Below are 27,718 nucleotides of genomic sequence, written 5' to 3' on the forward strand. Positions count from 1 at the left end.
ATCAAGAAGAAAGTCAGAAAATCATTTTATATACAACTTGTATTTTAAAAAAAAAACTGCTAAATTGAGGTGCCTTTAGAAAAACACAAGAACAATTTCTGGCTAAAACAAGCAGACTAATGGCAGTGGACTTTTAAAGAATAAAGAAAAATTGCCAAGATATGGAAACAACCTAAATATCCATCAATGATACAATGGAAAGGGAAAATGGGTACACATGTACAGTGGAACATTATTCAGACCTAAAAAAGAAGGAAATTTGCACTGCCATTTGCACCAACATGGATGGACCTGGAGGACATTATGCTAAGTGAAATAAGCTAGGCATGAAACACTGTATGGTCTTACTTATATGAGGAACTAAAATAGTTAAACTCAGAGAAGCAAAGCATAGAACGGGGATTCCCAGGGACTAGGAGAGAGGGGGAAAGGGAAGTGATGGTCAAAGGGTATAAAATCTCAGTTTCTCAAGACAAATCAATTCTGAAAATGTACTGTACAGCAACACACAGAACTAACAACCGTGTACGGTATTCTTGAAATTTTCTAAGAGGGTAGATCTCACATTTAGTGTTTTTACCACAGAATAAATATATGCACACATATATACATACATAAATTGGGTAGGAGGAAACTTGGATGGATTTGTATTTGTGGTGATAGTTTCATAGATAGATAGACAGATAGATGATATATATAGATATGTGTGTGTGTGTGTGTGCGTGTGTGTGTATAATTTGTCTATATCTACATATGTGACAGTACCTGAAGAATGAGAGGTGACTGATTAGCAGGATGAGCTAACTGAATTCTAAGCCAGCAGAGGGGAAAGCTGAGACGCAACTACTTTGCAATGCAGAACCTCCTAAGGATACAGGACTGGTGGCAGCAGTCTGGATATATAAGAAAAGATGGGACTTAAAAAGAGAAGCCATTGCTCACTGTGGTGGCACATGCCTGTAATCCAGTGGCTAAGGAGCCTGAAGCAGGAGAATCAGGAGTTCAACGGCAGCCTCAGCGAAAGAGAGGTACTTGGCAAACTCAGTGAGACCTTGTCTCTAAATACAAAATAAGGCTGGGGATGTGGCTCAGTGGTCAAGTGCCCCTGAGTTCAATCCCCAGTAGCCCCCACTCCCTGCCCCCCCCAAAAAAATGAGACTGTAAATCTATTTAAGAGGCAATCATATTGCTAGCTCTCAAATGTTCTTGACCTCCTGGGAAACTGATTGTCCATCAGAGTTTCTTCTCTGAAAAATATGATAGCGTAGAGAGTTCTGGAATGGAGAATGCTCAACTCAGCTGAAGTTGGGATTGCTGTGCCAAAGACAGGTGGACTGAAATTTTACATGCTCTGCCTGCCCTCTTGCTCTGCCAGCTCCCAGACCCAAAGCCACCAAGTGAAGTTGAATGTGGGTAGCCTTGCTTGGGGCACCTGGCGTAAGGAGTGACTGGGGCTGAAGTCCAGCTCCTCTCTCCAGCCAAGTGCCCTGGTGCAGGGTGTGCCCTCATTCTCCAGAAGGCACCATCTGATGACCAACTGACTCCTGCAGAGAAGCCTCCCCCAGAGAAGGCGCCTTTTCCTAATCTTCATCAAAATCTGGCATGGATTTGCAGTGGCCCTTTCTGGGAGTCTGGCAACCGAATTTATAATCTTCATGAAAGATCCTTCTCAGGGGTATCCAATCAGCCTCTGGTAAAATAGCCAACAGCAGCCCAGCCAGGCCTCTCTGCAGCAAGGCCCACAGTTGGAAAGCTGCAAGACATGGCTTCACCCCAGCCATCAGTAGGCTCTGAGCACAAAAGCGCAGGGAAACTTCTTCAAGAAAACTGAAACAATCTGAAAAGGGCCACTTGAAAGGAGCTGAATTTTAAAAGCTACTCATCCATCTCCTCAGAAAAGAGGACTTGAAACAATAGCAAGAGGTATACAAAAGAAATGAAGTGGTGCAACCACTCTGGAAAGCAGAATGGAGATTCCTCAGAAAACTTGGAATGGAGCTACCACTTGACCCAGTTATCCCACTCCTCTACCTATACCTAAAGGACTTAAAATCAGGATACTAGAGTGACGAAGCCACACCAATACTTATAGCAGCTCAGTTCACAATAGCTAAACTATGGAACCAACCTAGCTGTCCTTCAACAAATGAACAGATAAAGAAAATGTGATATATGTACACAATGGAATATTACTCAGCCTTAAAGAAGAATGAAATGATGGCATTTGCTGGTAAATGGATAGAGCTGGAGAATATCACGCTAAGTGAAATAAATCAATCCCCAAAAAACCAAAGACTGAATGTTTTCTCTGACATGCTAATGCTAGTTCACAATAAGGGGAGGGACAGAGAAGAATAGTGTTACTTTGGATTAGAGAGGAGAGTGAAGGGAGGGAATGGGGCATGGGGGTAAAAAGGATAGTAGAATGAATGGGACATTATTACCCTATGTGCATGCATATATGACTACATGACCAGTGGACATCATGTACAACCAGAAGAATGAGAAGTTATACTCCATTTATGTATGATGTGTCAAAGTGCATTCTACTGTCATGTCTAACTAATTAGAACAAATAAAAAATAAAAAAGAAACAAATCAAGAAAGTGTTTTGAAATTAAAGTAGAATAGAAGAAATGAGAATTTCCATAGGAATCTTGGAAGAAAATTTGAAGAAATAGGAGAAAAATACAGAAGAAAATTAGGAAAAGTTAATCTCCAAATAATAGGAAACAAAGAAATGAAAGATAATTTTCTAGAATTAAAAGGTGTAAGTTTCTAGATTGTCAGTAGATGAAAGTATCAAGTACACAGACAGTAAATTTAAAAATAGATCTATATCAAGGCACCTCATCATGACATTTTAGAATATTAAGGACAAAGAAAACAAAGTCATAAAGCTTCTATAGAGGAAAAAAAATCAAGTTATATTCAACCTGAGAAACCAGAATTGCTTCAGAGTTTTCAAGACCCACAGACAATGGCATATGCCCTCACACTTTTGAGGGAAATAACTCCCAATACAATAGAATTCAATACCTGGTAAAAATTAATTATAAGTTAGGAAAGAAGTAACTTAAAACAGACACAAATGAGTTATGGTAGGATAAGGGTATTTTCTTGGATCCTCAAGGTCCCCCAAATTTTAACCATTATATTATGTTTCCAAGGGAAGCTGCTACAGAATTTATTCTCAAGAAATGAAGGTAGAGGGTCTAGGAAACACAAGCTTCTACTCAAGAACAGGGAAGGTCATCCCCAAGTGGATGGTGAAGGGAGATCCAGGAAATGGGAGCTGAGCCTGAGGGCAGCCAGGCTGGGAGGGAAGTTCAGAAGAGTCTCCCCAGAGAAGAAGATAAAATTCCCGGGGGATTCCACACCACAAGAAAATACCCTCTCTTTTCTTTTTCAGTCACAGACAGACACAATACCCGTATTTTATTTATTTGTTTTTATGTGGTGCTAAAGATGGAACCCAGTGCCTCACGCATGCAAGGTAAACACTCTACCAACTGAGCTACAGCCCCAGTCCAATATTCAATCTTCCAGGGAAGATTTTGGAGCTGACTTAACAAAAAGTATATAGACAACTGAATGAAAAACCAAGACAATTATTAGCTTCCAGAAAGACAAAGTTTTAGAAGAAAGGAAAAGTCATTAAAATACTATTTGCCTAAATGGAGTTACATAGTCATAATAATTGTTGAAAATTGAAATTGTTTTTGAAATTGTTTTTTTATTTGTTCTAATTAGTTATACATGACGGCAGGATGCTGTTCAACTCATTGTATGTGAATAGAGCACAACTTCTCTTTTCTCTGGCTGTGCAAGATAAAGAGTGACACCATTCGTGCAATCATACATACATAGGGTAATAATTCCATCTCATTCCACCATCCTTCCCACCCCCACACCCTCTCCCCTCCCCTCACTCCCCTCTACCCAATCCAAAGTTCCTCCATTCTTCCCTAGCCCGCCCCCATTATGAAATTATGACATAACTATTTGGGGAGGCTGGGCAGATTGGCAGCACACAAAGGCCATGGTAGGGAACTAGAGCATGCCTAGACTGCAAAGGAGTAGGAAGAATCAACGTTCAGAGGTTATTTTCTGCTCTGGAGGAAACACCAAAATAGCTAAAAGGATCCAAAGATTTTGCCTTTAGGAAGAAGGAGATAAGGGAGCAGAAACTGTTTAGGAAATAAAATTATTGAACTCATTAAAGAAAGTAGATGTGTAGTGTTGACCCCAAAAATTAAAATTTAAAAATCAGATGGACCATGTTTTGGGTTGAAAGGAGGGAAGAGGGGAAACAAGTTCACTTTGCAATCCAGTTTCATTTGCAGAAGCAAGATACTCAGGCGTTCAGATATAGGAGACCAGAGCTAAGGAGGCAAGCAAGGTGAGGTTTGGAAAAGAGATTTTGTAATTACTTAAATTGGAAGAGAATTAGCTCTATAGGAAAAATGGAGTTGAGAAATAAGAGGGCTCTGAGACATAAGCATCGTTTAGAGTGTCAGAAGAGATGAAGACTTCATTAAAAGAACAGACAAGAAGCCCAGGAAGATGGGAGTTTCAGTAAGGGGGCAGAGATGGTGATCAAGGTCAGGTATGTGGGGGGTACTCAAGGAGAATCAGATCATTAGAATAAACACTGAAAACATGTCTAAATGGAGAATTCTAATCAAAGGATTAGGTTCACATCCTTTAATGAGCCTTAACTTTCAAAAAGGTTTTGGGTTTGGGAATGATTGTGTGTTTTTCCAGGACACCACACAATAAGTATGCCCTGTTTTCAGTAAATACACAGTTGTCTTTGATGGGGCAGGAACACAAACCCTGCATTAATAAGAAAGTGAATCTTAGGGCAGATTGTCATTACCATCCCCACACAAAGCTCTGTCCCTGTTCTTTGTCCACACAAGGGGTGGCATTGTCTGTCAGAGATGAGCATTCAACTAAAGTTCATGGCTTGGCTGGGATCTTCCTTCTGGCTGGATTTCCCCAGGATCAGCTGCCTGTCATAGGCTGCGGCATATTGATACCCCAAACAAGACAGAAGCACAGGAAAACAAACAACCGAAGCTGCTTTTCCTTGCTGGAGAGTCAAAACTATATTCAAAATACCAAATGTTATCTTAAATTTCCTTTAAAGAGGAAAGCATACTTGAAAGACTCCTTATTTCGTTTTGCTAATTTGAATTCACAGCTTGGCTTGAGGACCAGAAGCGTAACTGGTAGCACATGCTGCCTCTCTACTCCACATACTTTTCTCCTTTTTCTGTTTCTACCCATTTTCACTTCTTCTGAACAGATACAAAATGAACAGAATGGTCTAGCTTTGTAGTTTTTTAAAAGTTCACCATAACACTTTGTGGCTGAATTTTCCCATTTGCCTTTGTAAGTTATTGCTGTCTTCCAGACATTTCCATCTCAGCCATGTCAGAGGCACACATAGTAGGAAGAATGGTACTAGAATTGATTGATTTAGTGTTCACACAATTCTGTTAACAACACCCCCGAGAACTTGGTTGGCCAACAGCTTTTGTGCCAGTATATTTAGCAATTTCCCTGAGGCAAGTATAAACCAAATGAATAGTATTCTGAGGACAGAGAGGTGGCCCTGAGTTCCCAGGTTAGAGCTGCTAGGGCACAGCAGGGGATAGCCCCACAACACCTGCTATCTGCCCATTTCCCCAGACCAATGCCAGGAGCTTCGACAAAGCAGCAAATGACTGAAATGTCATCCTAAAAAGCATATTTTGAAGACAAATGAGGAAGCAATGAAACTGACCCAGATTAATTAGAATTTATGAAGCTTGATAAACAGTTCGTGTGACAGAGTGAGGATTTATCTGTGGGGACTATATTATATATAACATACTCTTACACTTCTGTAATCCATTAAAATGCTATTCAAACAAACAGTACAATAATGAGATCTTAAATGACACAGGAATAGTTGAAGTGCATTGACAGATCAATAATGGATGGCTTTGGAAATAGAAGACAGAAGAGATTTTTCTAGAATCTAGTTATATTCTTCTTCAGAGTCTACTGAGAACCAACAGAGATGACCAGGAAGGAAGATGGAGCATTGAAGTGATTTACCTCCAACCCCAGCAGCTGCACAGATCACTTAGCCAGTGTTCTCCTTGCTAACACTTCCCTTGCTAGAGTTGATCTCATAGGAGTGATGCTTTGAAAATGGAAGGGAAATGAGAGTCAAGGAATTTTGACTGCCCTCTAGAAGCAGCTCTAGAAGCTGCAAAGGGCAATGAAATGCTTCTCCCCAAGAGTCTCAGGAAAAGAATGCAGCCCTGCCAACCCCGTGATTGTAGAACCTCTGACTTCCCAACTGTAGGATTATGAATTTGTGTTTCAAGCCACAAAGTTAGTGGTAGTTTATTGTAGCAGCAATAGGAGAGCAATACATGTCATCTACAATGTGTTCTTGGTTCCAGTTCTCATCCCTGTTGATTTTTCCCATAACCCAAGGTCAAGTAAGGGATCAATTATGTGTCCACAGAGACCCCTGACCTAAAGTTGCAAATAGGGTGTTAGTGATTTAGCAGTAAAGGAAAAGATTATAAATGCTAATGTTTCTGCCTTTATTTAAGAGCTGAATGCCAACGAATTTCCAAGGATAGAATTCAGTTTTCTCAATAACTCTTGAAAGTAGATATATTTTTTAAAAAGTAACTTAAAACCACAAATAAAGATCATGGAATGGAACGTTTTCTTCCTAACATAGACACTGCTTAATAATATCCTTACATGGGTAGCTTCTAAAAGCAGGGGAAGGGAGGGATCTGGAAGAGAAAAATTCAACATGATTGCCAAAAGAAACTGATAAAATATTAAAAAATGGGAGTCTGGTTTTCTATAGTGTTTTAAAAATTTTTCTAATGAGCCCCCATCAGCCCCACTCAGTTATTGAGGTGAGATAAAAGGAGTTTTGCAGGAAAATTTAATGACCAGGGGACTAGGATTCTTTTCTGAGTCTCCAGGTTCCAAGGCCAATGCTCTTCATAACACATCACTGCTGATTACAGAGGAAAAACAAGCTGATCAACACAACTTCCCCAGAGGCAGCCTTGGGCTGAGCAATTCAGCTCAGAGTCCAGTCCTTGGAACTGACACACCTAGGGGAGTTCTAGTACTTCCCCCTACCAGAATCGTGACCTTGAAAAAGGTCAGCATCCTCTTTTGAAACATGGCCACTCCAACACCTGCCTTAGAGACACCATAGGGAGTCAATGAAATACAGGTGCAGAACACAGCCTGAGGGCAAATACGTAAAAAATAATAACCCTCTCATCTTTCAATCGCTATTTGATCTAGTGCCCGAAAATCCACCATTAGAGAGGATTCATTTAGGTTACTGACTTAATCTGCTTTAAAACCAAAATACCCTAGCAAGGGTCAGGCACTAAGTGGCGATCAGCTGCTCACTACTGAGCAGGAATTCCTCTCTGAGGAGAAGAGGGAGCAGAGGGGAACCAAGGGCAGGGGCAGAGCAGGAGCCATCCAAGGAGCAGAGAAGTGACCTCAAGCGTGATCTTGCCAATTACTAGCTGGGTGATTCCTGAAACTAATGGAAACTTCCGGACCATGTTTTCCTCATTTAAGAATGTGTATGCAGCGGGCTGGGGTTGTGACTCAGGGGTGGAGTGCTCGCCTAGCGTGTGTTAAGCCCTGGGTTCGAACCTCAGCACCACATATAAATATAATAAAGATATTGTGTTCACCTATAACTAAATATATATATATATATATATATATATATATATATATATTAAAAATATTTTTTAAAAAGGAATGTGTATGTAAAATGGTTACCGAGTAAACCAAAGGAGATGGCATGTGAACATGCTTCGTAAACTATAAAGAACTGAGCCATAGCCTCAGCCCTTTATATTTTTTGATAGTGAGACAGGGTCTCACCAAATTCTTAGGGCCTCACTAAGTTGCTGAGGCTGGCCTTGAACTCACAATCCTCCCGTCTCAGACACATGAGCTATTGGGATTGCAGGCGTATGCCACCATGCCTGACAATGAGAGCTTTGGAAGTCTTGAGTAATAATACTTTGGGGTTTCACCTGATAACTGATAACTGATAGAGTCTAAGCTTTAAATTATTTTGTACTATTGTATAAAAACGGATAATATTTTACATCATTATATTAAATATTATAATTTTCTCTTATTAATATAATTCAGTTGAATTCTCATTTTTCTCCTTGGCAGTACGGCTCTGAACTCTCCTGAGGAAAAGGAGTTCTGTTAGAGTATAAAATGCAAAGTTTGTGAGGCAGAGAATAAGAAAAGCAGAGATGTGCTACACTCCCCTGTCAAATACCCTTCCCCCTTCCTCCGCTGCAGTGAGGAGCAGAATCCAGTCATGTATGATTATACAAATATATATGCTAGGCTATAAAGCAGTTTGCCAAGTTATTTCAGCATGTAATGTGGACTATATGTCTTATTTTATGGACAAGTTCAAGATTAAATTCATACACAGGCACATTTCTGTATTTAGATACATTGATTATTCAGAGAAACATTTAATTTTAGCATGAATTCAAAGAAAGCTGCTTAAAAAGGAATTAAGAGGATATACCTTGATTAGAGGCCTTTACCTACTATACTTCATTTTTTTTTTTTTTTTTTCCATTTTTCCATGAAATGAAGTCAAAAGCACAGTGACACACTGGAAGTTCTGGCATTTGGCTTTTTGGAGGCTGCGTATAAGAATTGTATGATAGTTTATCATCAAGCACATTAATAATGCCCCAGTAAATATAACACAAGGAGTCTGGATTCATCTTTACACAGCCTGCTTTGGAAATAAACTTGCTTGGGCACAGCAGCAAACCTTGTCCTTAAACAAGGAGATCACTTTACTTTCTTTCCTTTGGCTACAACTAATTTGAATAACAAACTCATTTTGAAAACTGGATTAAAGAAACACATTTCTGGGGCTGGGGATGTGGCTCAAGCAGTAGCGGGCTCGCCTGGCATGTGTGCGGCCCGGGTTCGATCCTCAGCACCACATACAAACAAAGATGTTGTGTCTGCCGAAAACTAAAAAAATAAAAATATTAAAATTCTCTCTCTCTCTCTTTAAAAAAAAAAAAAAAAAAAAAAACACATTTCTGAGGAAATCACAATCCCCTTCTACAGCCCCACTCCCAGGCCCAACCCAAAATCTCCGTTTGCACACTACAGCAGCTCCCGAATGCCCCCCATCAGCCCCACTCAGTTATTGAGGTGTGATAAAAGGAGTCTCGAGTCCCGAATGCATTTTGATTGCGGGTTTTGCATGGCTGAGTGACCAGCGGGGATGAGGACCTGCATGTGGCCTGACAGTTTGCCCAGTGTGATGCGTGTGAGTTCTCTCAGCCATAGAGGATCGTGCAACTACGGAACAGAACTTCAGCAGAGGAGCCTGCCAGCCAAGAGCTCACCTTCCTACAAGAGCCTCCACAACCAGGAAGACACAGTCTTATGGAAAGGATGGAAAGAAATTAGTGACTAAATACATTTGGGGTCTCTAAAGTATTCTGAGAAAAAAAGACTATTTTGAGTTTCCTTTGTTTTCTTTAGATGCCAACTACTGAATTATAGGAATCTCTTCTATGATGCCATTTTATTGGACTAAGAAAAAAAATCACCTTGTTTTCAATTTGCTCGATACCATCTGAACAGGTAAGAGAGAAAAGAGAAACTAAATAGTAACATAAGCCTCTGACACATGGCCAGTATTGTTAAAAGGAAGGAAAAACAGTGTAACATATTTACCTTTTTAACCAAAGTTAGTACAAATATATAAGTTCTCTCTACCACTACTCCAAATAACATTTATTAGTTTAATGACTCAATGTTTATGTATTTCCTTTCCCTGAAATAGTTTGCATAAGAGAATATCATCCAGTTTCCCCATAAGAGGGTAAGATAGACTAGAAAAACATGAAATCTCTGATCTCAAACATGACCATATAATAAAACTCTACACCTCTTATGGAAACTGGCTCACTGGTGGGGGGCAATGAGCTATTCGTGGTCCTCCAGAGCAAAGAGCAGATCTGGGAGGATCACTTATTTTTTTTTTTTTTTTTTTTTTTTAGAGAGAGAGAGAGAGAGAGAATTTTATTATTTATTTTTTAGTCATCGGCGGACACAACATCTTTGTTTGTATGTGGTGCTGAGGATCGAACCCGGGCCGCACGCATGCCAGGCAAGCGCGCTACTGCTTGAGCCACATCCCCAGCCCGGGAGGATCACTTATTAACTGACATTCTTACACATGGGGAGAAATCTACTATTTTCATTTTTTTGGAAAAATCTCCAGTGTTGAGCATATATTTTGGCTTGTGGTATACTGATATTCTGAAAAAAAACCATGTAATTATACATTTTTGAAGGAGTAATAGATACATGCAGCATCATACTCCAAAAGATATGAAAAGCTGGGCGTGGTGGTGCACACCTGTAATTATTAGCTGCTGGGAGGCTGAGGCAGGAGGAGCACAAGTTCAAAGCCAGCCTCAGCAAAAGCAAGGCGCTAAGCAACTCAGTGAGACCCTGTCTCTAAATAAAACACAAAAAATAGGCTGGGGATGTGGCTCAGTGGTCGAGTGGCCTGAAAATTTAATCCCTGGTACATCTCCCCGGCCAAAAAAAAAAAAGTACAAAAAGATTCATAGGGAAAAGTTCCCATCTCCTCTGTCTCTCCAGGGAAAGCCACTCTTGTCAGTTTGTTATGTTCCTTTCCAGAAAAGTTTCTATGTACATATCAGCAAATCCATACTGCTCCATCCCTGCTGGTATTCTTTTTACTTATTCCTTTGTCTTAGATGGTCTTCTACTCTTGTCCACGTGAATGGACTGTGTTCTGTTTAACGTACTGTTGTAGAATATCCTCTACCTGTGCAATGGATTGACTTTTACCTAATGACACAGTTACAAACACATACACACACACACACACACACACACACACACACACACCTTTATTGAGATATAATTTACAAACCATAAAATTCAGTTTTTTTTTCAGTCCTGGGGATTGAACCCACAGTGTCACACATGCTAGTCAAGTATTCTACCCCTGAGCTATATTCCCCTTGTTTTGAAACAGGGTCTTGCTAAGTTGCCCGTGCTGGTCTTGAACTTGTGGTTCTCCTGCCCTGGCCTCCTGAATAGCTGGGATTATAGGTGTGTGCCTGGCTAAAATTTGCCCATTTTGAACATACAAGTAATGACTTTTAGTAAATTTACTGACTTGTACAACCATCACTGTAATCCAGTTTTTGAACATTTCCATCATCCCAATAAAATCCTTCCTGCCTATTTACAGTTAATCCCCATTCCTATTCCCAGGCTAACACAACCACTAATCTACCTTCTGTCTCACAGGTATTGCACGCAACTATAATTGGCTCCTTCCACTTTGGATAATGTGTTTGGATACACATGGGGATAATGAGATTTATCCATGTCAGAGCATACATTTGTTCTTTTTATGGCTGAGTATTATTCCATTAACCACATTGTCCATTCTCAGATCACAGTTATTTGAATTGTTTCTAGTTTGGGGTCATTGAGAAGAATGCTGTTATGAACTTGTGTATGTGGGAGTTTTTGTGTGGATGTATGTTTTCATATTTCCTGAGCAGATACATAGGAATGGAATGGCTGGCCATATGGTAGGTATACATTTTCCTTTTTAAGGAACTGCCAGATTGTTTTCCAAAGTGTCTGAACCATTTTCCATCCTCTCTGGCAATGAATGAAGATGAGTCTTCAAGTTTACTACTCTAAGTAGGCTTTGCTTTAAACTGTAGATTGGCATTGAATCCTCTTGTGGGTTGAGATGTGACCCCCTTCAGAAAGATTTCAAGTCCTAACTTCTAGTATCTATTGTTAGGACCTTATTTGTAAGTAGAGTCTTTGTAGATGATTCCATGGAGATAAGGTCTTAACCAGTAGGACTGTGACCTTTTAAAAATAAACTCAATCTTGTCAATGCTTTGATGTTGGACTTCCAGCCTCCAGAACTATGAGACAATGAATTTCTGTTGGTTAACCCAGTTAGTGGTACGTTGTTAGGGCAGCTCTAATAAACTAAGTCATAGATCTTCAGTCTATGACCATAAAATAGGATATAGGGTATTTAAACAAATCCATTCTCATGACAGCGGTGAATTGATTGTATATTTTAAAAATAACTAGGAAAAATAATAGTGAAACTGTTCCCTAAAGACCAACTCATTTACCCATTAACTACAGAACAGTCTGATTTATGGCTAGCCTTATAATATGAATGGTCTCTTTCTAGACCTTGAAAAACAGTGGGGCTCAAAGTGTAATTATAGCAGAGGAGACTCTGGAGAAAAGCAAATTATGCAAAGACATGCTTTGATAAGCCTGCTTTTCGAGGGAGAAAGTCGAAATTTAAGTCATTTGAGTTTAAGATACTTTCATTTGGTTCCACCATGAAAACCAAAATGTCAACTATCACTTGTTTTCCCTTTTGATGTTATTTATATAACCGTGTTGAAGGAAAACTCTTTTCTCTTATAGCTCATCTGAGAATATACCAGCGCTAGGTGTATATCCCATTTTCCTCTTCAAATCTTTTGACTCCCTTATGCCCTTTCCTCTACACCTAGGACTGCATTATTGGGGCCTCTCCCCAATGCTTCTGTCTGGCCTCACTAGTAGGAGCACTGGAGGGGCACAGAGGATAGGGTGAGTGGGCTGCCAGGGCTTCTGTTCCCCAGTGCCCTCCCCTCAGGCTGCACCTTGGCTGTGCCAACCAAAGGCCACAGCTCCTTTGCCTGGGGTCTCAGAGGAATTTAATACTTATCTATTGCTGCATAATAAACTATCACAAATTTAATGACTTTTGGCAACACACACTTGTTATCTCATAGTTTCCGTGGGTCAGAAGTCTGGGCCTGGCTCAGCTAGGCCTGCTGCTCATGGTCTCCCAAGGTGGTAATTTAGGCATTGACCAGATTGCATTCCTTTCTAGAGCCTAGGATCCTGCTCCAAGTTCATGATATTATTGGCAGAATCCTACAAGAATTCTATTTATTGTGGTGATTGGACTGAGGTCCCTCCCCTTGCTCACTGTCAGCCGAGGGCTGTTCTCAACTTTTAGAACTCACCTACAGTCCCCTCCTACTGACTCTCTCACAGCATGGCAGCTCACTTCTTCAAGACCACAAGAAGAATCTCTCACTCTGTTATGAAAGATGATCTTCCATAATGTGACTTGATCACAGGAGTAGCATTCCCTCACCTCTGCTAAAATTCTGTGGCCAGAAACAAATCACAAGTTCCAGCCATATTTAAGGGCAGGGGATTGTATAAGGGTGTCATTTCTTGGAGGTCATCTTAAAATTCTGCCTACCATAGGGTAGAAAGCCTGTCCGTTGTTCAGCCTTAAACCACCCCCATGAGAGGGTTCCATCTGTTCCTGCCAGGATCCTTACAGATAAAAACCTTCTCTAAATGACCTGCTTCAGTCATGTAGTTTTCTGAGCCCTCTCTGAGCCTGTGCCAGCTAGTGGCTGAACTTGAGAGAAGGCAGGCTGAGCTGAACTGTTTAGCATCTCAAAGCAAAAGATGAGGATGGTTTCTACCTGGCTGCAGATGGCACAGTGAATGAAGAGAGAGCAAGACTCCACAGCTGCAAGCCAAGCAGAGGAAGGAGTAGATGACAAAGGAGGAATTTTGGGAGTGACACGTGGAATGGTATGCAACATAAACCCACTCACAGTCGATAAAATCGACATTGTTCACTCCTGCCTCAGGTTGGCAGATTTTCTCTGGAGAACAAAAGGAAGAATACGGTCCTATTTTGCAGTTGTTTTGGAGCATGAACAAGGTTCACTTCTGTATTTTTTAGAAATTTTGTTTATTAAAAAGTACCCATGATCCTAGACCACTGGTCACTATGCATATAGAAACCTTAGCTGGATCCAACTTGAAAACTTGTCCTATTAATCAGCATCTGCATTTGTGATTATTTCACTCACTGTAATGCACGATAATCCTATGATCTATCTTCAAAGGAGCCAGGGCCTAGAGAAAACTACTAAAAGAAAAATAAAAAAAAAAAAGAAAAGAAACAGTCTAAATACGGTGATTGTTGACATCTTGCATTGATTTACGTGTTGGAGAGACACGGAAGTATTGCCTTCAGTTCTATTTAATTGCATCCTGAAAAAAGCTATGTAAACTTCAATGATTAGAGATGGCATAGAACAGAAGTTCTCAGACTGTGGTCCCCAGGCCAGAAGCACAACCGTCACCTGTGGCACTTTATTCTTGTGCCTTCACTCAGACCCACGGAACCAGAAATTCGAGGTGGGACATGGTGATCTATGGCTTAACAATTCCTCCAAGTGATTCTTACACAGCCTTCAAGTTGAAAACCACCAGCTACAAAGTGAAGGATTAAGGATTTAGTGATTTTTACCTGTATGTTTAAGGGTAGTGTTCTTTTAAAACAAAAATGGAGAGGGAGGGAGAAGTGGAGATGGAAGAGAGAGGAAGAAAAGAGAAGAAGAGAGAGACAAGAGGGATAAAAAAGGGGAAACTACTCTCATTCCTCCAGGAACTGAGAGGCCTCCGTGTGCTGGTGACTGTGCTCTTCAGGATGTAGGGCCCAAATTCCTAGCGTTTTCCTGTTTCTGTGGTATAAATCCTGCCACCACAATCGACTCCAAGCTGCCAACACGAGGAAGATGGGATTGGGACCTTGGAAACCATCTCAGCAGGCTCCTGCTACCTTTTAAGAAAAGGAACTGTGGCCCTTTGTGACTTAGCTAAGCCTCCCTGGGCTTGTCTATCAGGTGTGACGAAGCCCTTAGGCCAGGGTCTCTGACACTTGGCCTTAGGGACACCTGGAATTAGATCTTCACCCTGTGGACTGAGGGATGTGTTCCCTGCTTCCCCGGCCAATATCCCCACAGGGGCAAAAATCATTCCTGATGAACAATCAGTGCCTTAGAGCGACTTTCCAGCCTTCTCAGTACTTTATAGCATTCTTTAGGTCTTTTTATTCACATCTGCCCTGTGGAATGATTTAGTTCCGACCCATGGTTCCCACTCTTGACAGAGCTTGCTTTCCTCTGCTAACTCTACCCAGATGACCTCTGTTCAGTGAGTCATTCTGCTTATTGTTATTATTTCTCTGCTCCATGGATAGGTCCTGGTTTTGACACTGGTACTTTACATGGGATGTTATTTGCATTTTAGTATTTCATTTCCAGCAACCATAAAGTCAATCTCTCTTTCTACCTATTTCTTTTTCTCTGTTCCTTTTAGTCATCTCTGGAGGATTAGACATCACTCTTCCTTCCTCTTTCTCCATTCTAAGGAATAAAATGGTTTATTTGTCTCACGGCTCCCTTTCCTTCTCCACCCCTGCTTTAGGAAAACAATAAACAGGGCTGGGGCTGTAGCTCAGAGGTAGAGCACTTGCCTAGGATGTATGAGGTACTGGCTTCCATCCTCAGCATCATATATAGATAAATAAAATAAAAGTTGTTGAGGGCCACAGCCGAGTCGGGATGACGCATGGCATTTTTGCCAGAAGTAGTGGCTGAGAGGTGATGCCAGTGAGCCGTTAAGATGGTGACTTTTGAGTTCTCACGGAGTTCCCTTTGAGTTCCAGTTGAGCTCTCTCGGGGATTCCTGAAGAGTTCGCATTGGTTGGGGAAGTCCCGGAGGAGGGATTTCCGGTTGGTGGTTCCTGGAGGAGCCTCGAGGCATTCGGGAGAGTTCCTGGGGGGCGTGTGTGGAGTATGCTGGTGGAGTTCAGAAATAAAGTTTGTTCCTTTTGAGTGGCTTGTGATTTGTGCTCAGCCAGACTCTGGCAAAAAGTATTGTGTTCAGGACTGGGGCTTTAACTCAGTGGTACAGCACTTGCTTAGCACATGTGAGGTACTGGGTTCAATCCTCAGCACTGCATAAAAAATAAAGAAATAAAATAAAGGCATTCTTGTCCATCTACAACTACAATTTTTTTTTTTAAAGTGTTGTGTCTAGGGCTGGGAATGTGGCTCAATGGTAGAGCGCTCGCTTAGCATGCATGAAGCACTGTGTTGGATTCTCAGCACCACATAAAAATAAAATAAAGATATTGTGTCCACCTAAAACTAAAAAAATATTTTTTTTTTAAATTGTTGTGTCTAGGAGCTGGGGTTATGGCTCAGTGGTAGAGTGCTCACCTGGCATGTGCAGGGCCCTGGGTTCGATCCTCAGCACCACATATAAACAAATAAAGTTATTGGGTCCAACTACAATTACAAAAAATAAATATATATTTTTTAAAAGTGTTGTGTCTATTTACAACTAAAAAAACAACTAAAAAAGAAAAAACAATAAACAAATTTTATATCCTTATAATGTAAAAATTCCTCCAATTTGTTGGCTGTTTAGTAGTAATTAACAAGAACATCTGCTCTGGGTAAACGGACCTATATCAACAAAATCAAGATGATTTTCCCCACCTCTAATAATTTAAAATCACTGTTAACCAATCTGTTAAATAGCATGGATGAAAAAGGCAAGAAAACTGCATGCCCTCCTGGTGACAGAGGTATCGGTACCTTAAAAAGTGAAGTTCCTTGCCCTGGCCCTGGGTGTCGGGCAGAGAAGCCTGCAGCAGCCTTTACCTGTAGGTTACTAGGCAACACCTATGCATCTAGGCACCAGACTCTTTTCGTTTGAACTTATTTTAGTATTCAGGTTAAGCAGTTTGGGTTTAGCAGATCCAGATATTGGAAGCCTCATTGTCCAGGGATGGTTTAGTATACCACATATGAAACTATTTTTGTTAAATTTCTCCTTTCTTTTCCTGGTGGTGGGGTGAGCTGATGGCTGAGGATTGAATTTCTGAAACTATTTTTTAAAGGCCTCTTTTACTAAAAGAACCATTTGTACACCAGGTAGAGTAGTGCTGGTTTATAATCCCAACAACTTGGGAGTCTGAGGCAGGAGAATTACAAGTTCAAAGTTAGCCTCAGCAACTTAGCTAGGCCCCAAGCAACTTACTGAGACCCTGTCTCTAAATTAAAAAAAAATAAAAAGGCTTAGGGATGTGGCTCAGTGGTTAAGCACCCCAGGGCCATCCCCTTGATATATATATAAAAAAATAACTATTTGTGTTTTTTTTTCTTTTACATTGTACTTGAGTTTGAAATAGATGACCTCTGATAATCCCTCCCAATTTAGAATTCCATAAAGTTCAAATGTTACTCTTTAAAATGCTTTAAATACCATGATTTTTAAGAAAATCTGATTAACCAGTAGTGTAATAATTCTCACAATCATTTCCAGTTCTTGCCTCTAACTTCTTTTTAGCTATGCCTTTCCCACAGGAAGATTATCACTGAGAAAATAACTTTAAAATCACAGGAAAGGGGGCTGGGGATGTGGCTCAAGCGGTAGTGTGCTTGCCTGGCTTGCGTGGAGCACTGGGTTCGATCCTCAGCCCCACATAAAAATAAAATAAAGATGTTGTATCCACCAAAAACTAAAAAATAAATATTAAAAAAATTATCTCTCTCTCTGTCTCTGTCTGTCTGTCTCTCTCTTTAAAAAAAAAAAAAAATCCCAGGAAAGGAAATGAGGAGTGAATCAAAATGGTAAACTGGAAAAAAATAAAATAAAAGTCAAACACAAAAGGCAGCAGCATTGAAGGAACAGAGAAACAACCAAAAACTATGATGTGTAGGAAACAAGTAGCACAATGGCAGAGGTAAAATCTCAGTCATACTTTTGATACGCAATAAATATTGCATATATCAACACAAATATAATGTGTTAAATAGTGTAAACTTAAATATAAATGGATCAAACCCACTGTTATTGTTTGGATGTGAAGTGTCTTCCAAAAGCTCATGTGAGAAAATGTAAGAAGTTTTAGAGGAGAAATGATTGGGTTATAAGAGCCTTAACCCAATCAATGGATTAACCCTCTGATAGGATTAACTGAGTGGTAACTGAAGGCAGGTAGGGTGTAGCTGGAGGAGGTGGGTCATTGGGGTATATATTTATATCTGGCAAGTGCAGTCTTCTCTTTCTCTCTCTGCTTTGTGGTCATATGAACTTCTTTCTTCCCCTATACTCTTTCACCATGATGTTCAGCTTCATCTTGACCCTAAGGAATGGAACTGGCTGTCTATGAATTGAGACCTCTGAAACTGTGAGCCCCCAAATAAACTTTTCATCCTCTACAATTGTTCTGGTCACATCTTTTAGCCACAGCAGCAAAGAAGCTGACTACAACACTCACTAATTAAAAAACAGACACTGGTAGTGAAGCCATTCCGTGTGATACTGTAATGGTAGACAGATCATTATTAATTCCTCAGACCCACAAGTGTGTACACACAGAGCGAACCTTAAGGTGCCAATAACAGCAGGAACTGTGCAGCAGGGTGGGAGAGGATGGCCAGGGCATAGGAATTCAGTGCTTTCCACTCAATTTTCTGTAAACCTAAAACTGCTCTAAGAAATAAAGTCTATTAATTTTTAAAAGACCCACTTTAGATCTAAAGACACAAGTAGGTTGACAATGAAAGGCTGCAGTGGTAACCAAAGAAAAACTGGGGCAGCTATATTAATTGAAGCAAAAGAGACTTTGTGGCAAAAATTGTTACCAGGCAAGGAGGTCTTTATATATTGATAATTCAAGAAAATATAAAATTGAAACATATACCCACCTAACAACCACCTAAACAGTGATAGAATAAAAGGGAGAAATAGGCAATTCTACAATAATAGCTCAAGACTTTAATCCCTAACGTTGAATGATGGGTAGGACATCTAGACAGACATTCCGTATGGAAATAGAAGACTTGAAGGATACTCCAAGCCAATTAGACCCAACAGACCTGTATAGAACATTCCACCAAATCTAACAGAATACACATTCTTTAAAAGCGTATAAGGAGGGGGCTGGAGCTGTGGCCAGGCAGTAGCGCACTTCCCTGGCATGTGTGAGGCACTGGGTTTGATTCTCAGAACCACATATAAATAAATAAAATAAATGTCTATCAACAAATAAAAAAATATTTTTAAAAAGCATACAAGGACAAGCTATAGACATTAGGCCACAAAACAGCTTCAATACACTTTAAAACAGTAAGTAATACAAAGTAGCTTCTTGAACCACAACAGAATATTGTTAAAATTATAACAGTATGGGGCTGGGGATGTGGCTCAAGTGGTAGTGCGTTTGCCTGGCATGAGTGCGGCCCGGGTTCGATCCTCAGCACCACATACCAACAAAGATGCTGTGTCTGCCGAAAACTGAAAAAATCAATATTAAAATTCTCGCTCTCTCTCTCTCTCAAAAATAAATAAATAAATAAAAATAAAATTATAACAGTAGGGTGTCTAGAAAAGTCAGGAATATCTGGAAATTAAACAATACACTTTTAAACAACAAAGGGCCAAAGAAGATATCACAAGGGAAATAAAAATTCTTTTAAATGAAAAAAAAAATCCAACATACCAATACTTATAGCTATAGATGTCTACATTTAAAAAGAAGGAAGATCTCAAATCAATAACCTGATTTTCACTTTAAGGAACTGGGAGGTAAAGGTGGGAAAGCAAACCAAACATGAAGCCAGCAGAAGGAAGTATATAAAAAGATTAGAGCACAGATCATTGAAATAGACAACAGGAAAACAACAGAGAGAACCAAGGAGCCCCAAAGTTATACCCACAAAAAAAATCAACAAAACTGCAAGGCATGGTGGTACACGCCTGTAATCCTAGTGCTCGGGAGGCTGAGGCAGGAGGATCTGAAGTTCAAAGCCAGGCTCAACAATGGTGAGGTGCTAAGCAACTCAGTGAGACCCTATCTCTAAATATAATATTCAATATAGGGCTGGGGATGTGGCTCAGTGGTTGAGTGTCCCTGAGTTCAATCTCTGGTACCCAAAAAGAAAAAAAAAAAAAAGAAAGAAAGAAAGGAAGAAAATCAACAAAAATGACAGACCTATACTACACTGACTGAAAAAGTAGAAAATGCAAGTCATAGAAATCAGAAATGAAAGTGGGGGTATCATTCCCAACCTACCAGGGGTGGTGACGTGGTTAACTAAAGAGGAGTTGAATGTCGTGGCATGAATGCAGAATGGTTTGGCCGCTACACCAAAAAAAGCCATGCTGGTGTTTCTTCAGTAAGTTGAAAAACAGACTTATCAGATGTCCCAGTACTTCTACTCCCAGGTATATGTCCAAAATAATTGAAGACAAATATTTAAATAATTATGTACACATACTCATAGTAACATTGTTCACAATAACCAAGAGGAAGAGGCACACAAAGTCTGTATTATCTAATTTAGCTATCGTTAACAGCCTAGTCGGATAGTGCCCTGCCTCTCTAGTGCATTTTATACATAGGGACTGACTTTGACAGGCTAAGAGACTAGTTTAAGGTCATACAAGAAGTCAGGGCCACAGCTGACTTCTGCAACCTAGCCAGGCATGGTGGTGTGTCTGTGGACCCAGATACTTGGGAAGCTGAGGCGGGAGGATCACCTGTCCCAAAAGTTCAAGACCAGCCTGGACAACTCATCTCAAACAAACAAACAAATAAATAATTTCTATGTCCTGGATTCATATCTGGTTCTCTCAAATGCTAGTCTTTCATACTTCTCCTTAGGCCAAAGGGCTGAACTGAGGGCTTTAGGAAACCCAAGACAGGTTGCAAGTGGTGGAAAATAATCAGAGAAGAAGCCAGTCAAGGCCAAGCGAAAGGAATGATGTTAAAGGCCCAGTGGGCGTCTGAGAACCCTTCTCAGCAAGGTGCTACCGTCTGCCTACCAAGGTGCACACAAAGCTGCCTGGCTGAGTGACGTTCCTCCAGCGGTGTTCAGTCTCCTGAGATTAGAAGAGGAAACATAGGACTTCTAACTTGGGCAGCAGCTGTACTGAGTGTATGTGGTGGAAGACAGGAGTATAAACAACCTCACAAGGGGCCAGGAGTGGGAGGCAGGGTTCAGGAGACTGGACTGAGTCCCCAGGAGGTTGACAGCCATGTATGGAGGGAACAAAGGCAGGAGAAGTCTGGAAAAGGAGACTAGATGGCCAGAAAGCAGGCTCTTTAGGCTAATGATTGGTTTTAGGCAGGGATATTTCCTGTTGAGGATAAGGCCAGGGCATTGTCCATAGAAACAAGTGGCTGAAGGACAATTGATGTGACCTCCTGAGCTTGAGAATACTAAGACTTGTGAAGTCAGCACATTGGGTTGGGCATCCCAAGCAACAGAGAAGCTGTCCAGAAGAGGGGCAGAACTTCAGGAGGAACCCAGATGTCACAGTCTCCAGTGATTGTCAGGGAGTGGCCAGTTATCAGTACAAGACAGAGATGAAGAGGGTGAAAAGTGAGAGAGCTAATGATATAAGCAAAAAATGAGCAGATTTTACTAAAATGATGGTGGTATAATGGCACTGGAGTCAAAAGTAATGCCAAGTAGCTGTCACCAACTTCTGACAGAATGTATGAAAAGCTGGTTGACTCTTCAGTTACTCTGAATTCTCACTCTGGCTCTAATAATAATGGTGGTGATGTTAACCACAGCAAATGTAACTTTTACTGTGTGCCACACACTCTTCTAAGTATTTTATCTGCATGATCTCATTTAACTACTTTAATGATCCTGTGAGGTAATAATTCTACTATCAGTTCCAAATTATAGATGAAGAAAATAAAACTTGGTGAGATTAAGAAACATCTCAGGTTACACAGTGACAGAGCCTGGATTCCAACCTATTTATATCTGAGCAATACTTTTAATGCCTCACTATTAAACATCAGGGAAGAATCTGGGTTTATTTTCTCAAACTGGAAAGCACTCAAGTTGAGTAATCCTTAATTAAGACCTTAGCGCATAGGGTGCTCTGCTCTGGTTTACAATTTTAATACCTTGAAGAAATTTAATTCAGGCTTTCTATATCACCCATATTACTTGGTCCACCTTATTTATGGGAATCTTCTTAAAGCATGAATTTACTAAATGTCTTTCCAATTTATTTTCAACAGAGCTGTAGGACACTTTGTCGTGCCTAACATCTTTCTCAAGAAATGACATCCTTATAATCCAGGGAAGACAAATGGTAAGTGAAATAGTTCCAAGACTCAGAAAAGTGCCACAGAATGACTTCTGTCAGAAAATAGACTAAAATTATTCAAATTTTCTGGTGTAGATAAAGAACACTGTGAAAGGGTCCAAGATTATAACCATGAAGGACAGAGAAATGTTCCATCCTGTCTATTCCCAGTAGTAGGCTAAATAGTGCCCTCCAAAAGCTGCCTGAGTCCCAAAGATGTAGCACCTATGCATGTGACCTAATTTGGGAATGGGTTTTGCGAATGTAATTATGCTAAGGATCTGGAGCTGAAATCATCCTGGCTCTAGAATGGCCCTCAATCCAATGACTGTGGTCCTTATAAGAGAGAAGAGACAGATTTTTGACACACAGAGACAGGGGAGAAGGCCATGTGATGCTGGAAGGATGCGTCTACAGATTCAGGGACATCACATCAAGGATTGGAGAAAGGATAGAATGTTTTTCCCTCAGAGCCTCCAGAAAGAACCAACTCTGTCTGTATACCTTGATTTCAGACTTCCGGCTTCTAGTACTTGGAGAGAAATTAATTTCTGTTTTGTTTGTTGGTTTGTTTTGTGCTAAGGATGGAACCCAGAGGCACTTTACTACATTCCCAGCCCTTTTTATTTCTTATTTTGAGACAGGGTCTCACCACGTTGCTTATGGTCTTGCTAATTTTCTGAGGCAGGCTTTGAACTTGCAATCCTCCTACCTCAGCCTCTCAAGTTGTTAGGATTACAGGCATGTGCTGCCATGCCCAGTAATTGCTGCTGTATGAAGCCACCCAGTTTTTGATCACCTTATCTGTGATTTTACTTTCTACAGTTTCGGTTATGTCAATTGCATGGTCAACCATAGTAGAATATTATTAAATGGAAAATTCCAGAAATCATAAGTTTTAGATTGTACCTTATTCTGAATAACATGATGAAAGCTCAAATCATTCCATTCCATACTGCCTAAGAAGTGAATCATTCTTTTGTTCAAGACTTCCAGGCTGTTAATGCTACCTGCCTGATATGCACTTGGTAGCCATTTCAGTTATGAGATTGATTGTACAGTATTTCAGGGCTCATATATAGGGTTCAGTACCATCCACCATTTCAGGATCCACAGGGGGTCTTGGAGCACATCCCCTGAGGATAAAGGGGGACTACTATAATTTGTTACAGCAATCTGAGAAACAAATGCATTCCTTAAAACCAGAATCCTCCTACCTAATGCTGAGGGTGAAACACAGGGGGTTTGTTTTCACAAGAGGGAGGTGCTGCAAACAGAACAGCTGCAAGAAATCCTTAAATTAATTCCTGAATTATTAGAAGGAAAAGAGGAGGATCATGATTGTACTTAATTTGCTAAGATCTTGCAAAAAAAAAAAAAAAAAAAAAAAAGAAAAAGAAAAAAAAAAGAAAAGGAAAAGAAAAATCCTTCCATGTTTTCATGCAAAATGTCCCTTAATGCCCAATCTGTATTGTCTTGGTAAGAGAAAATTCCCAATTACCAAAAATAAGTAAGTGCCCTTATTTCACATATTTATTAAAAAAGAATTTCATCCATTCATAAACTATACACTTTAATATTTCCATTCCACATTCAACGTTTTGTACAGTTTAGGCTATCAAAGTTAAACAATTTCTCAAGGGTAGCTTAATTCTGGAATATGTTAAGTCCTTTTATATTCTGAGTTATTTCCTGTGTTGCAAAGTCCTCTCTGTATCAGGGTTAGGGAACTTGAGGACAAACAATGGTGATGGTAGGGAACTTAGAGGAGTGGAGAAAAAGACTTTCCAACACAGAATCCTAATTTTAAAAATGACCGGAGGAGAGAAGATATGGAATAAATATTTGGACACACAAATACCATCATGGGCAACCTAAATAAAGTGGAGAAGTTTGGGGGGAAAGAATAATGGCCCTCACAGATGTCTACGTCCTTCTCCTGGAACTGTGATTATTTCACCTTATCTGGCAAGAGGAGCTTTGCAGGTGTGAAGGATTTTGAATGAGATTTTCCTGATAATTCAGGTACATAGTTTTAAACACAAGAGTCCTTAGAAAAGAAAGGAAAGCAGGAGTGTGGGAGGAGGTAAGGACGGCAGGCAGACATTGAATGATGAAGTCGCTGGCTCTGAGGTGGAAAGGGGCCATGAGCCAGGGAATGCAGGCTGCAGAAACTGCGAAAAGCAACACTTTCTTCCCGGGAGCCTCCAAAAGGAACACACTTTGCAGACACCTGATTTTAGCCCCCTAACACCTTGTTCATGACCTCCAGAATGGCAAGATAACAAACCTGTGTTGTTTTAAACCACTAAGTTCAGGGTAATCAGTTACAGCAGCAGCATAAACAAATCTGCACTCTAACCTGCTCTAATGAACATAGAAAGTGGGGAAGGGCCGCAGGAAGAATCCAGCCTTTGGCCTGAGAGACCCTCCATGGCCGTCTTCTGAGTGGTTAGTGGTTCAGACTCAGTTCATTTTCTGGGCAGCAGGCAGCAGGCCCCTCTGACCTAATAACCCTGCATCCCTCCCTCCTCCTTCCATCCCCAACAAGATTCCTGAGCAAGGCATGGATCCCAGGAATGTGGCTCCCTCTGGGCACTCACACAGCTGGGAGGTGTGCTGTGAGGACTGATGGATGTCGTGGGCCACAATAATGACTCATCCCTGAATAGCCTTACCTTCTGCCCTGGGGCAGATCCACAGGCCTCTGTTTAGCTCCTGTGCAAGAAGCAGAAAATGCAAATAGCAACTGTTTTCCTGCAGTTTTAAATTCGAATTAAGAAAAGTCCTCCAGTAGGTTTTGCTTTTTCAAAGCTGGTGGGAGGAGGTGTTACAGTCTCTGGGTGCTGCAGCTACAGGGTCCCAAGTCTGTGCTGAGCCTGAGGCCTCGGCCTAGTTTCTCATCAACTCATTAAGAAGCTTCTAGAATTTAAAATGGTAGCTCTTTTATCAGATTCTCTCCTAATAAAGGGGTCAGGGTGTGCTCTGTGGCCAGGGGGCAGGTTGGGTTATAAGATTTGTTTAGTTTCTCTCAGGAAAAAACTAACAAACAAAACAATTTCTGAGCACAAGAAAACCTAGCCCTGCATAGAATTTTTACTCTTCTACGATTGCAGAAGATCTAGAAAATCCATGGATTCAAAACCAAAAACCCAAACAAACCCACATTTGATCCCCTCACATAATTAGAATGAACAGAGATAAATGAATAGCTGAATGAGTGATTCATATGTTTATAATTATTGTAATTAATCAACTAAAAGAGGATATGCCCAGCTCTTAGTCTCGATCAAGTTGGCAAGTGCTTCATTCCAAAAAGATCCCAATTCTGGAAGCCTGTGAAACTCAGAAGACTTCATTAAAGATGACTGATTGCATTAGCTCAGCACATAAGACACTTGCAATGTCATCCTGGGACACAAGCAGCCTGGAACCATAGGAGGTCTGGAGGTTAACAGCTAAACTAGGGCCCTAGCGGCAGAATGAAAGGAAAAGAATTCTTTGGGGAAATCAGCCTTATTTGGACCTGGTGTTCCCTCTGCAAATAGCTCTCAGCTGGCCTCAGACCTGTCATTCGACTCCTTCCACTCTTGTTAAAGCGTTGGAACTAGGGGCCCCTGCCCATTAAATGTGCAACGTCTGTTATTCCAGGAAATCTCTCTAATTCAATGGCAAACTTTATTCTCTTGTATTTAAGTGGTCTGGATTGTGTACAGAGCCATAAGCACAAATTATGGCTACAGAGCCTACTTTTCCAACAGCCCCTCACAGAGACCCCTCCACGCCTTGTCCCCCTGTGAGATGCTATCACCATCCGACTCTCTGCTCCTTGCCCTAGCTCCTGTCCACCACCAGCCTTGGAGTGCTGCTGTTACTGTGGTAACAGTGAGTAACATTCTGGCAATTGAGGGCTAGCCTGTGCACCTACTCATCATGACTCAGGTTATTTCTTTGGAAAAATAGTTTGAGTTTTAAGTCAACCATTTACAATTTGCACTCAAGTATTTATGTTGCCTTTGTATCGTCTCTTCTTGGAATCCCATGAAAATGAATGTTCATAGTTACCAAAGTGAACCAGTGAAAGAAGCTTAGGGCTACAACGTACAATAAACCTGAAAATCAGTATAGCAGTGTATCACTCAGTAAAATAGGTAAACCACAGATCTGGGATGGATCATATGGACTTGACTTTCCTCAAGTCATGATGGAGCTTCAAGGATCAAATGCGATGGTGAGAAAATGCCTTAGAAGTGGTGGGAAGATGCAGACATTCAGGGTTGTTATGTGTCCTGTGCATTTGTAAGAGCCAAGACTGTACTGAGGGACTTCCTTGGTTCAAATCTTGGATTTGAGTCATTTATTCTGTTTGAGCTATTAACCACTCATTCTATTTGAACTCTTCTGGCTGTGTAAACTTGCGCAAGTTACCTAACCGCTATGTGTGATATTATCCTCCTGGGGACAATAATAGTAACCACAGGAAATGATGGTTGTAAGGATTAAAACGTTGAAGTATGTAAAGTGCTTGGCCATACTAAGTGCAGGATACGTGTCAGCTTTCATCAGCATCAACCGCAGCCGCAGCATCTGTGAGAGGCGACCTGGGCCTAATGGAAAGATAATGGCCTAGAAAGACAAAGGGCTGGGAATCCGAGTTCTGGGTGGAATGGACGTTTCTCATTGTTGTAATTATATGCAGCTGCTTTATTGGTCACTCAAGAGAAAACCTGGTAGCTATTTTAGATATTTGTTTGCTTCATCTTCGACATCTCTAGATAAAACTGTGAAGTAAATTAAGGGTTTTCTTTGTACTTACTTCCCCCGCTCCCCTCCAAGTGCAGCTCCCAGATGGACTAGGCTCCCAGCCTGAGCATCCCTAGATTGATGCTGGTAAGGATTCGCCCAGGCTTGCCTTCTCCCCGGGAACTGTCCTCCTGCATTAACTCTGTAGACTGAACACAGGCCTGTGTTTCTGCCTCTCCAAACCCACTAAGGTAGCCAGCCACTCAGGAATAAAATGAAAGTGTGGATGGCTGGGGATATGCAAAAGGTGTCAACACAACCTGGGAAGAAGTATTTACACAAAGGACATCTAATCTCATTTCAGTTACCATTCAGCAGATGACAGAAGATTTGCTATACAACAAAGAGGGGGAACCAGAGATGCGCTAATCCAGGGAACACAAGGCATCACAAGACCCAAAGCCTTAGTGAAATCAGTAAGACCCTCAGAAGTCATGTAAGGCAGGCTCCTGTGTCCATCCCACCTGCTTCTCTGCAGGGCCATTGCAGAACTCCAGGGATCCATCATTCTGTAGACTACAGTGTGAATGGTGCTCCCCGAGGCATCTGGGGAAACTGAGTAGCTCAAGAGGAAAAGCCAGGTGCTCCCCACCATCTCATGGTGAGCCCACCAGTCCACAAATCCTGTGCACACACAGAACTGCTGATCAGCAATTTGATGAACACACCATCCAAGATCACCAGATACTTGATGAAAGCCTGTAATACAAAGGCCTAAGAGCAAAACAAAAGAGAAAAGGGGGATTCAAAGGAAACAGGG

Source organism: Callospermophilus lateralis, chromosome 17, assembly GCF_048772815.1.
Source record: "Callospermophilus lateralis isolate mCalLat2 chromosome 17, mCalLat2.hap1, whole genome shotgun sequence".
In the NCBI taxonomy this organism is placed as follows: domain Eukaryota; kingdom Metazoa; phylum Chordata; class Mammalia; order Rodentia; family Sciuridae; genus Callospermophilus; species Callospermophilus lateralis.